Raw genomic sequence first — 11622 nt, 5'->3', positions numbered from 1 at the left:
GTGATACATAACATACAGCCGTATCTCTGCTCCTGCCTGCACACAGTGCAATACAAATGAAAGAATAAGCATATATATTTATCCATTAAAACACATTTCCTTGTTCCAGCAAGTGTTTGAGACAATTACTGACAACCACCCACTGATTTACCCTTTAGACTGAAGCTCCATGGAGCCCCGCTGCGCTCGTGTGTCCTCATGTAGACTCAAAAGAAGGAAAGAGAAAGCAAGGACAGGATTCTAAACAAAAGCACACTGAGTGCCCCAAGGAAATGAATCAAGTTTGTAGGAGAGGCTGCTGGACTCACCCACCTGAGGCTGCTCCATCCATGCTGACCTGCTCTTCAGTCTCTAGAGCTGCGGGAACCCATTTCATCTTATGCCATGTGAGTTGATGTGGAACTGTGCTACTATTAAACCACAGCACTGTGGCTCTGGAAGGGCTGGCTAGCAGCTAGCAGAGGACACTGGTGTGTACATGGCCCAGGATCCTACACCAAGAAATAGAGCCACACTTGTATAGAGTGGTTTGGGTTGGAAGGGACCTTTAAGGCCATCTAGTTCCAAATCCCTGCTATATGCAGGGATACTTCCCACCAGTCCAGGTTGCTCACAGCCCCATCCGGCCTGGCCTTGGATGCTGCCAGTGATGGGGCATCCACAACCTCTCTGGGCAACCTGTTCCTGTGTCTCCCCACCTCCACAGTGAAGAACTTCTTCCTGAAATCCACTCCAAATCTACCCTCTTTCAGTTTAAAGCCATTTCCCCTTGTTCTGTCATTGCAGATAAACCAAAGGATGCAGAACAGGTAGAATCCATCTCAGAAACAAGAGATGGGCTCAAACCTCTCACTGCAGGCAGAGATCCAAACCTGGTCGAACAGAAGTGAGAAACTTCTCCACCTCCAGACCCCCCTGTGACCCAATGCTGACTCAGCACACGATTTTTTTCAGCACCTTCGGTCCCCAAAGCTGCGTGCAAAGGACACTGCATGGAAAGCAGAGTATGTTAGAGGAGTTTTGGCGATGGCTAACTCTATCTTTGTCACTTCGCAGCTTCCCGCGTGTCACTCAAACTGGAAACCTTCCATCCAGCTCCCCATTAGGTGTAGATGTGTTTTCACACTCCTGCCTAGCCAGGTACTTGCTGTACTGCGGATGGTTAATTACTTGAGGCTGAATCACAGCACTCAGCAGGGAGGATCTGAGCGAGCAGCGAAGGAAGGTTTGCTTCCCTGCCACATCTTTGCACCGGGCGGGTGGGCACACAGAAGAGCACAGGATTCACCAGGAATAAATTCAGAGCAGAACATCAGTAAATCTCCCAGCCTGGCCATCGGGGTGGGAGTTTCGGTTAGCCCCCCCCCACCCCCTTCTTCCCCACAACAGGGAAATTCTGCTCTTTCCATGGGGGGTGGGAAGTGGCGCAGGGCTGCATTGAAATGTAAATTCACTCAAATTATTAAGCACAAGAGAGCAGCTCCTGCCAGCCCTTTGTTCCGCAGTCAGAATGTGTAATCTAGAAGAATAAATATAGTCAGATATCAGCTAAACAAAGAGACCCGGGGCCATGCATATTCAGCGACCCTCTCCCCCAGGATGTCCCTTCCCCCTTTACCAGGGAGGCTCTTTCTGCAGTCAACTATTGTAGATCAAAATGCTCTCATTAACCAGGGCTGAGATGAAAACCTCTCGCTGTCTCGCAACTGAGGGTGAGGTCCTTTATTTCCCTTCGGGAAAGAACATCTCCTTTGCTCTTGGTTTTCTCCTCCCCTTCCTTTTCCATCCTGGAGGACAACGTGGGGATGCCCCTGGAACGATGCTTCCATTACAGAATCGATTGAGTTGGAAGTGTTGGAGTCCCAAACCGGTCCAACTCCCCTGCAATGTACAGAGACGCCTACAGGATGCCCACCAGACAGGCAGGGTTGCTGCAGCCACTAGGAAACTTATTGCATGAGAACAGCCAGCCTAGAGAGCTGAGAAACCCCACTCCACAGAGGAGGGCAAAGCATTGCTCATTGGTCCCTCCCAAACATACAGGAGCAAGACTGAGAATCAAGTCGCCTTTCATACAAATAGGCTATCATACCAGGAAGAGCCTCCTGCCATCAACCTCCCACCAAACAAAAGCCCAGCAGACCCTCCCAGGCACAGCCCTGCTCTCTTGGGTAAGCAGAGAGCACAGGAGGAAAAAGCAGCAGCGTGACACGAAGGCAGAGCTGCTCATCTCCTGCAGCAAGGGGCCCTGCAGCCCTGTGGGCTCCAGCCACCTTTGCAGAGCTTCCAGCTCCCTCTCTGTGCTACAAGGACTCGAGCTATCTGCTTCCCCCAGTGCCTAGCCATATGAGAGCAGGCAATGGCACCAGCTTGAAGCCCTGCTGGGAACTGGGTGGGAAAGAGCAGCCCAGTAGCAGCAGCAGGGAGTGGGACGTGAAGCAGGCAGCCAAGGGCTGGATTTGCACCAAGCTCCAAGGAAAGGTGGCTGAAAGCAAAGCAGGCATAGGGCACAGAGAGGTTCGTTACCTACACATGGCTTCTCCATCTCCAGTGCTGTCAGTCTCGTATCTGTCCCTACTGCAAAAGATTTAAAGATGAGATGGGGAGAGAAAGGAAAAAGAAAAAAAAATAAAAATCAATTTGGCTGTTTTTGAGTTATATGAATATAATAAACCCTGAGTGTCCTGCTTTTGGATGCAGTTTGTGCTTCCAATAACTCAGCAACACATTCATTAAACAAAGAGAGGTAAAAGCAGCAAGCCATTAAAAATAAAGCACCAGGAGAGGGAAGGAAGGCCGTGCAAGCTGTAAATATCTTTGACTCTTTTTCCAACCTCCATTTTCTTATCCCTGCTCATTCACTAATTGACCCCAGGATCCTGCTTCTCAGAACTGCTTCCATCACTGCAGGCTGCGGTTAAAGGATAAAGCACAGCAAAGCCCTCTCTAAATGCAAAATAAACTCATACTGCAACCCTCCTCATTCACCACCCCGGTGCTGTGATGCACCACTCCCTGCAAAGGGCTACCAAAACCACAAGAGCAAAGATCAGGTGTTTCACATGAGGAAAAAGTGCTTCCCGTTTTAATTTACACACTCTGCACTGCTCCCCTGTGCATAACTAAGAAATGCTTGTCTGCTGCTATTTCAGCTTCAGTGCAAGAAGTCTTCCCAGAGCTACAAAGACAGATTCTCACCCAGATGGAGGCATTCTGACCACTGCTCCTTCTCCTGATCCAGACAGGGCATCACTGGGGAGCAGGCATTACAGCCTCACATGCTGGAGTGGATGCCCTGCTCCACGAGCACCCACAGATTTCAGTGCTATGCTGAATTCCAGGATCCCAAATTCCCAGGGAGGTCGTCTCTGAATCTGTCGAACCCTCATCCACTTTGACCTCTAGCATCAAGGGCTTAATGCTCAACCCTCCAATGACATGTCAGTATGGTGATACAAAAGAAAGCACTTGGCTGGCTCACCCTCCCCCCCCCATAGAAGTCTCCCTAATGACTGGGACAGATCTCATGCTGAAGTGGAAAAAACTGGATACTCAGCAGGAGGCTCGAGTCACTCTCCACAGCACCTGGCTTTCCTTTGGAATTCATCTTCTACATGGCCTCATTATTTCTTTGCAATGTTAGAAGCCCTCTTGGAGCATCACACGATAAGACAACTAAACAGCAAATGAGATTCCCCTCGCTTTCCCTCTAATCAGGATAAAATCCTTGCTGAAGGAGGCAGCCTGAAGCTTGGGATGGGTGCAAGTCTTTCTGCCCCAAAACCAAAGCAGCAGTGAGATCCCTCTCTTCTTCCTTGCCTGCAGGCACTCAGATTGCCACGTCGCCTTTCCATGGGGTTTACAAGTGCAGACTTCTCATGCTCTTAATCCCTCCCCAAAGCTCACAGCATATGGCACTTTTGAAAGAAACTGGGCTAAGACCATAAAGGCTGTTAGAGGAATTTTGCTAAATACTGGATGTACAAGAAAGAAGTCACAGGAGAGGGATAGCCTGGGGATGTTGCAACATCCCCTCACAGGGCCCGGAGAGTAGAAAGGAGGGCCAGCAGCCTTGATTCAGGACTTGCCATGTGCCTATTTGCACCCACACCCAGTCCCTGCTAATGCTGAGCAGCAGGATGAAGAGATGGAACACGCTGCTAAAACACACCCAGGGATGATGCATCTCTGGGATTCCCGGGGTCAGTGGGGAACTGCCTGTCTCAGGTGCAGCTCAGCACAATCCGGCCCAAAGAAGGCAAAAAACCCACACCTTTAAAAGCAGAGACCTCTAAAAGTCACCCTACAGTTGGTCAAGATACTGCCCTCAGCCAGCCAATACCCATCCATGCATCCAGCAGGCAATGGACACAACGGTTCTTTGGGTTAAACACAGCTTAAGCAGCCAGTTTACGAGCAGCAGTGCCCTCCATACAGCATCCTACTGCAGGGAGGGCCACCAGCTTCCAGCCATAAGTCAGCCTGTTGTACCAAAGAAAGGTGCCTCCTCCTGCTGATGACCACAGCTAATCTCTCACTGGCTCATCAGTGAATATTAATTCCTATTGACACGCAGCTGACTTGCAAGTCAACTGGATCATTAACTCAGACCTTTCGGGTAGCAACACTGCAGGATGCTGCATATTATTGAAGATGCCACCCTGCTCCCTACACAACCCAACATAGAGCTCCATACTAACCTGGGTAACAGCATCCATGACAGCCACACTGCACTGCCAGCAGCAGGGGGTTGCCAAAATAACCACATCACATTGATCTAGCCCTATGGTACGCTATTTATTCCCCACCTGCACCAGAATAGCAGGACTAATGAAAGACCTCATTCTGCCAATACAAACATTAATTCTACAAGTCCAGTCAAAAGACTAAGATTACATAAGTAAGGATTTGTGGCTCCCCTGAGAACAGACTGCAGATTTTGGGGGAGTGAACGGATCCATATTTATCTACAACATCAGAAGGCTCCCATCTTGTCTGTTTCACATCTATTATTAATAAGTATTGGCTATAGTAAATCGATTGAGAACATGCGGCTGCACATCAGTATGCTGTGAATACTGAATCAAAGGGTGTGTATGGGAGGGAGGGAAGGGGGGGAAGGGTGCACAATTTGCTTCCTAAGCTCTTGCTGCCATGCATGTCCCACCTGGCCAAGCCCAGGCAGCAGGATGGCTTTAGCATTCTCCTGAAGAAGAGAACAAGTGTCCATCATCGCTGCTGGATGCTCTCATTTGCTTTTCCTCTAGAGAGAAGCAATTTAATTAAAAGCCAAGGTATTTTCAAGCAGTAAGGAATGCTGACATAAGATGCTAATTTACCTGCGCTACTTGCTGCAGACAAATTATGACCTATGGGATATTACAGAGATTCAGAAAGGGAACCGAGCATTTTTAAGCCAACTTGGAGTGGAACGGAGACAGCTGTTTGTACCCCAACACTGAAGAACATTGCACGGCCCACCTGAATGCAGCCAGTGGGCTCTGCTCCCATCTGTGCTCCTTTCCTGCAGCATCTTCATTTCATAAGGAGTGCTGCCCAAGAGCACGTCTCGTTCTGCCCCACTTCATTCTTCCCAGCTCGCAGGCAGAAGGGAGATCCCATCACCTATAAGACCATGACTCTTTCACCCTTACACCAGCACAGCTCTTCCTCCAGCTGCACCTGTTCAGCCTCTCATTTGCCAGACCCTACACAGTCCATGATCTTGGGAGAACAATCTTTTTCTTTAAGGAAATAAACCCGAGCTATTAACGGACCAGGTTAAGAGAGGGACACAATGGAGAGAAAGTGGCTCTGGAATAAAAAAGAAGGGCTCTCCATTTCCAGTTCAACAGCGACCTCTGGTCTCAGCGGGCTGAAGCACACATCGCTTCCCAGCTCCGCTCGGGGACCCTTTAAAATGGATCGCTTCGGTCTGTTTTATCCAGGGGGAATAAGGACACATCCTTCACACGCAGGCAACCGCCGTGACCTTCAAATCTCATCAGATGGAGCTAAGGGCTTCGCAGACCAAACCGTTGTTTAAGCAGCCCAGGATTTACCTTCTCCAACTTCACTGATATTTAACCAGATGCCAAGAGAGACAAGGACACCTGGCTTCTAAATGGATTGTTTTCAACATACCCCAAGAGGGAATATAGATATATGTGCACTCACACATGCGAGACTCGCATGGAAACTCTTAAACAGAGCCATAGAACCAAGACAAACAGAAAGATGGATGTACTACTAAACACACCAACTGCCCCCGAAGGCGAGGGGAGCTAACAAGTGCTGTATGAGAGTTGCAAGGCAGCGGTGCAGTGCTCAGATAGCGCACAGCATATCTGTCTGAACTGTCAGGAGCACAGAAGTGCTTTCAAAACATCAAGGCTGAAAGACCTGTATCAACACAGGGCATCCATAGCTACCTCTGCTGCTCTCAGCTCACGTTCCCAGATTGCGCGTTATGGGATGTCCAGGACTCTTCTTGATAACCCATAAAGCATCAAGCCAGATCACAGCCCTCAGCTACCACAGAGCATCCTTCCAGAGAGCTCCATAGGAAACCACATGGCAATACCTCCAGCTAGGGCTGCAAAAGCCAACTGAGTGCTCACTTTGATCCACATGGTCCTTAGGAAGCTGGCCTGCTGCAGGGCACCTCCAGGTGACCCCTGCCTTGGAATGAAGCTCAGCAAGCAGGGGCTGAGGCTTCTTGCCTCTTCCGTAAGAATCAGCAGGAGGAGCTTTTCCCTTGCTGGGATGCACCCCTTCACCCCAGCACACCCATATGCAGCCGTACATCTACACCAACCACTCAGATGCTGCAGTACTCAAGAAGAAAAACGACTGCTCCAAAAAGCCACCAGCATTTGAAGGTCTGTTTCAGGTGAAACTAATGCTGCAAAGTGGCAATCTCACACCTCACAAGCTCCAGAGCCGTTTCAAGCACCAAAGGATATAAATAACACAGCACATATCCTAACAGCGTCAGAGCAAACAGCTTTTAGGGCTTCCAGTGACCTCTAGAAGGCTCCACTCCCCCCTTTTTTATGCACAGACACACAGGATGTTGCTAAGTCACCGTAGAGCTCCCCAAAAAAGCTACAAGGACAATGAAGATCAGAGGGAACTTTGCTTAAGACAGATCTATTAAGCAGCTATAAAGTTACTGCTGACAAGAGTGTCCTTTCACAAGGTTTATTGTCTGCTCTGATATGGAAGGGATTGTGCAGAACTATGGCCAAACCAGCATCCCACTTGCACAGTGCTTGGGACAAACTTAGGGTCCAGAGACCAGACAAGGACATAGATTCACAGCAGGTGAATCCCAGTCGTTTGAGTTGGAAGGGACCCTTCAAGGCCATCTGTCCCACTCCCTGCACTGAGCAGGGACACCCACAGCTCCATCAGTGCTCACAGCCCATCCAGCCTGACCTTGGCTGCCTGCAGGGATGGCACCCACAGCTCTCTGGGCAACCACTGCCTCACTGCTTTTATTGGAATTAACTACTTGCTTACATCCAATCTAAATGTCCCCCCTTTTAGTTTGAAACCATATCCCCTCATCCTATCACAGCAGGCTCTGCTAAAGACTCTGTCCCCATTCTTCTTACAGCCGCCCTTTAGATAAGGGAATGCCACTCCCACGTTTCCCTGGAGCCTTCTCCTCTCCATGCTGAACAGTCCCAGCTCTCAGCCCATCCTCATAGGGAGCTGCTCCATCCCTTGGATCATTTTCATGGCCCTTCTCTGGATGTGTTCCAACAGGTTCACGTCCACGAGGCTGCAAGTCAGCTAATAACACGCTGATTATTCCACTTGTGTTCATATTTATTACTGCCTGAAGATGTTAGACAAACAAGGTCTCTATGGCTAGATACATCACTAAAAACAAGGATTCAAGCTCTTCTTCCCTAGTTTACCTAAGAGACCAGGTTTGCCACCACCTCCCCCAAAGCAGACCATACAAACAGCACACAGCATTGCAAAGCTCAGTATCCCATCAGCCTGTCTCAGCTCTGCCATTGAGATAACATGCTCTGCTGCACTAAAACACAGGAGCTTTGCAGGGCAGCGGTGCCCTTGTCTCCACGGCCCTCGCCATCTCTAATGGGGACAAGTTTAGGCACATTAGCATCCATTCAATTTCCAGCGCTCAGACTTTCATAACTCTTCCCATTTTGTCACCCTTAATATTTATAAGGCAGCTAAGAAATGATGGATTTTCCTCCAGACCCCTTGTCATTCACCGCTGCTTATCTCCCGCGTGTAGGGGGGCAATCAGCGGATTTATAGCAACCCATAAAAGTTGTTACCAAAAGTACAGTTTTCTTTTTGTCTGCGATAATTTCTAATAACTCTTATGCCTGATAGCAATTACTGACAAAAGTCAGCCGCTGTTAATGGAGTTTATCTCAGTTCATCATATCTCCTTTGTATGTGGAAGCATTTTGACAAGCCTGGGGTTAATTAAAACCAAGAAGACAATAAAATACACCTAATCAAACATTACAGGTACAGAAATCAATTAGCAGATTTATGGCACTTCGGAGCCTTCTATAACACACCAAATTCAAAGAAACTGTCAGATCCATCCCCCCAAGACAGTGTAATTGAATTTCTAATTGAAACTATTTTTCAATAGGTAACGCGAGCCGCAAAGTTTGATTTGCATTAAAGTGGCATCTGCAGAGGACAGAGAAATCTAACGGAAGAAAAAAATACCCAAAGAAATCCCATGCTGCTCCCATTATTTCCAGTAGTAATAATTATTATTGTTATTTGCATAGTTTCAACGTTGCAGGAGCCCTTTAGAATCAATAGGGCAGCCAACTCTGGGCTAAGACAGACCTAAACACCAATGTTCTTGTAGAAGGAGTTGGTTCAGAGGAGGAAGAGCACAAAGGAGGGTTAATCTGCCTGCAGCAGGGAGGTGGAAGGGCCCAGCTCACTGCCCAACCTGGGTGGGAGATTCCTATGCAGCACTGCTTTACTTGGACAAGAATGGACAAGGGGTGGCTGCTAACAGAAAGCATGGATTTACCACAAGCAGGTTGTGTCCCATCAACTTGCCTGCCTTTCGTCCTGCAACAAATGGTGATATGGAGAATGAGGTAGAAAACACAGCCATATCTTGATTTCAGATGCACGTTGTTTCACAAGAGTCAGGAAGAGAATCCAAGCAGAGATAGATGCAGGAAGCAGCCCAGGTCCAAGAGATGCTCTCCCTTTGTTAGCTTGCCCTTAAATGAGCCTAGGGGGCTTCCCCCCGGGTCCACCCCCTTCTGGTTCTGTGGGGAGCACCGGTGCAAACATTCTACTTGTACTTGCTGGGCCAGCCACAGCCCCTCACGTGGTGCTCAATCACCAGCTTAAGCCCTGACCCAACAGCTCCCTACAACTGCCAAAGACAACATTTTATCTGGATATCACTCAGCGTGAAATTAAATCCTGATGCATTTGGGAACCAGCCCATGGAGAGGTGATTAATTCTATCAGATGATCTGGAGGTAACCCCAGTCCCTTCTTCTCCATAAAGGCAGCTTTTAGCCTGAATTTCATCTTATTGACTTCCAACCATTCCTTCAGTTCATCTAGATCACTTGAGCTCAAAGTCTGACTCACGGGCTGGGGGTGAACGGGCCCCTATCAGGGTCCTCAAACACATTCCATGTGAACTGCTGAGTCCCAGCCTGAACCACTGACTGAGCACCTGGGGAAACAACCCAGTCAGCCCTGGGAGCACAGGTGAAGGCAATGCAGCTGGGTGACTGCAAGGGGTGAAGCTTGGCTCCACCTCCCTTAGACCTTATTTAAGGGCTGACTGCCATAGGAGAAGGATCTCTTTCTGGATATCCCTCCTTGGTGAAGCTCTGCCCTGCAAACCTGGAATCTTCTGATATGGGTGAGCAATCTTCTTCCTTTCCCTTATAGCACCTTTCTGTCATCACATCTCTGTTGTAACACCTTTCCCATTGCATTGGTCTGTCCATTTGCTACACACACGAAGCTACACATTCCTATACAAGGCAAGGCACTCAGAGCAGCACTCAGCACAGGTACTTTGAGAACAGTTCTTCCTATGCTCCCTCCCTGCAGGGGCATCCCTCAAGGGTAACACCAACACCCACCCAGCAGTTACCAACCTGGGGAATCACCATGAGCGACCTCTGCTCAAAGGAACAAGTCTGAGAGCACTCTCCCATCCCATCCATAGCTCAGTCCCCCCTTTCCAGGAGCACAGACCCCTTGAGCCCCCAATAGACCTTCCCACACCCAGAGCCCCATACACTAACCCAGACAAAAGAACTTGTCTTCACTCCCCACCCCCCTATCTCAAAACCATCTGATGGCAGCCTGGGAGTGCCAGCATGGCACACACCAACCAGCTGACTCATCTTTCCTGATGCAGGACAGCTCAGCCAGAGCTAACACGTGCTCCACAATATGTTCGCTGCTGTTTTAAACCAGCAGATTACACCAATGCCCCATTCAGAAGATGTCAGGCTGTGTTGGCACATGCTCACAATGTCTTTTTACTCAGTCATTTTCCCCCTCTCAGCCCAAGCGTTCCCCTGCCAGCATTCTGGCCAGCCACCACAAGCTAATCCCTTCCCTGCTTAAGCCTGCATACAACACAAGGCAGATTTCTCCCTTCTGTTTCAGCTTTTCACCCAGCTACAGGAAGATGTGCATAAAGAACTTTCCTAACAGCAGCTGCAAATACACCTGTCTCCTCTGCATTTCCCCTTCTGAAGTCTGCATCCTCTGACATCTTTGCAGCTCTTGTTCCGCAGCAATAGATAAGAGAGCTCCACAGTCTTGCTCTGCAATGGCAATCAGGAGGTTCAAAAGATTCCCCCCCTCCTCCCCATCTTTCTACATTAAAGAGGAAAAAGAGGCCTGAATTGGAGTTGAGCAGCACACAAACGTAACTCGTGTCATTGACACCAAGCAAATGGGAGCCGTGAATAAGGAAACGTTCGGAATGAACACAAGGAGCATTGTTTGCATATCAGAAAAATTAATCTACATAGCCAAGTGTAAGAGCCTGCAATTCAGAAAGCAAAGAATTAGGACAGCCCAGCTGAGAATAATTTTCTAGCCAGTTAATTTAATTGCATAAATCATTCCTTTGTTAGCAATAAAGAGATATAATTAAAATGAGATTGCTTCTCATTTCTATTCTCTGGAAACTAAAGGAATTGATTTTGGGGGAAAGCATTCTTCCAAATACCAGATCGGCAAATTACATTTACCTTTGTAGAAAGGCTAAATTATTTCGCGCTAATATCATGGAGGGTTTAATTAATTATAGATCTGCCATATGATCTTAAAGAAATAATTTACTTAATGCCCACGGAACAGAAGCCAGTAAGCGCGTATCCCTCTGATAGATGGCGTGCAGAGCTTTACAAACAGGTCAGGAGTTGAACAGGTGGCTGTTAGGAAGGAGAGGAGGTGGGAGACGTGGGGGTGGCTCAGTAAGAGGTGATGGTTTAAGCACTGCTTCTTATCTGCTCATATATACATGGCCTACTGGTTTTTAACCAGTCGTTGCCATCAGATGGGAGCTCTGAGATGCTGCCATCAGCTTAGTACCACATCCTGCTTGCA

At 48.4% G+C, this 11622-nt stretch overlaps 1 long non-coding RNA gene across 1 annotated transcript; it reads left to right on the top strand.

Annotated features, from left to right (window-relative positions):
- Nucleotides 1-9845: 9845 nt before the first annotated feature.
- Nucleotides 9846-11298, top strand: LOC107317246. The gene is made up of 2 exons (XR_001556782.2): nucleotides 9846-9910; nucleotides 10672-11298. It is a non-coding gene; the product is annotated as an uncharacterized LOC107317246 (long non-coding RNA).
- Nucleotides 11299-11622: the final 324 nt, after the last annotated feature.

The sequence above is a fragment of the Coturnix japonica genome, chromosome 8 (assembly GCF_001577835.2).
Source record: "Coturnix japonica isolate 7356 chromosome 8, Coturnix japonica 2.1, whole genome shotgun sequence".
Classification (NCBI taxonomy): Eukaryota; Metazoa; Chordata; class Aves; order Galliformes; family Phasianidae; genus Coturnix; species Coturnix japonica.
Note: the sequence above shows the minus strand (reverse complement) of the source record. Positions and strands in the feature narration are given on the sequence as shown.